Here is a 1,648-nt window from a genome sequence, read left to right as displayed (position 1 = left end):
TCAGAGCAGCACCCCACACACACACACACTATCTTTCTGCCATGCCAGACTTACATGTTCAACAGACCGTCAAAACCCAGTCTGAATGAAGGGACACCATTGCACCAAAAAATGAACACTGTGTAGTACAAGACACAATCTATGGTAAGATGTTTCACAAATGATGGGAAACTGAAATAATGTCAGTTAAGAAGGTTTGCATTCCTCTCAGAAGACCCAGGTTCAGTTCCCAGCAACTATTTCAGATGATCCCCAACTCTAGGGAGTCTGATGCCCTCTTCTGATCTCCGTGGGTCACTGCACATGGGTGTACATACATACATACATACATACATACATACATACATACATACTACATATATACACACATATTACACTCATACATACTATACACATACTACATACATACGACATATATATTATGCCAGTGGGTTATTCAGTAATCTACTATCCTTGGTCAGTGGATTACTCATGCCCTCAGGAACCCTCAGAGGAAGTGGAACTGTCCATTTCTTCTTCTCTGTCAGTTCCCTTCTGGGGTCTAGGGCCCTCTTATTGACTGAAGCCTTTATATGATCTTTGAGTTTCTGCAGCATTTCTGCAACACGAGCATCAGGTTTTTTGAATCTCTGGTCTTCATTGGTTTTTGAACATCTGAATTTGTGCCGAATCCATCTAAGTAGTCCCGGAGTTGGAAAGTCGCTCGGGTCTCTGTTGTTCAAGTTCTTCCCCCTTTGGGGTAGGATGTTATACTCCGGTTGGGATACACTGAAGGCATTCTCAAGTTGCAGAGGCTGGGAACCCTTCAAGTTCTTCCCCCATTGGAGTCTGGTGTTATAATCCGCTTGGGGGACACTGAATGGGCATCCAGTCTGTGGAGGCTGGGAATCCTTCAACTGATTCCCCTGTTGCATTCCGGTGTTATAATCACCTTGGGGGACTCTGAAGGGGTTCCCAGGCCATGGAGGCTGGGAAATTGTTGGTACATTGTCAGCGGGTAAAGTCCGGGATGAGGCTCTCTGTCCTCTCTGAACACTACCACATGAAGGGGCAGTGAAAGTACTTGGCAGTTGTGAGTCTTGGTGAGCATCACTTGAGCTGTATCCTTTGAGTATTTCTCTCTCTCTCTCTCTCTCTCTCTCTCTCTCTCTCTCTCTCTCTCTCTCTCTCTCTCTCTCCAGAGAACTGTGGACAAGTCCGTAAGTCAAAGCAGGGAAATCTCAAGTGACCATTGATCTCAGGAAACAAACAAAACTCGAGAGGGGCTGTCCTCGAGTTTGCACGAGTTAGTAGCGAGGTCTGCATGGGGCAGTCTCGAGGTGTGCACGGGGCAGTTGCGAGGTCTGAATGGGACAGTAGCCAGGTCTGCATGGGGCAGTCGTGAGGTCTGCAAGGCCCAGCCAGGAGATGCCTCACTTGTCAGTTCTGCTTCCAGTAGCAGTGTGATAATCCAAGCTTTCTGAATGAGGAGGAACCATGTCGACTCTCTTCCTTTGAGTCCGGAGTGATACCTGTTTTGTGTCAGGCGTCGTGACAAGTGATTCCTGAAGGAGCAACATGAATGTAAAGGGCAAAGGGTGCTTAGGAGTCTGTACTGTCAAACGCCTCTTACACCAGCTTTGGTGCAGTGATGTCTTAGAACCTCAAA

This window comes from Rattus norvegicus, chromosome 3 (genome assembly GCF_036323735.1).
Source record: "Rattus norvegicus strain BN/NHsdMcwi chromosome 3, GRCr8, whole genome shotgun sequence".
Taxonomy (NCBI): domain Eukaryota; kingdom Metazoa; phylum Chordata; class Mammalia; order Rodentia; family Muridae; genus Rattus; species Rattus norvegicus.
Note: the sequence above shows the minus strand (reverse complement) of the source record.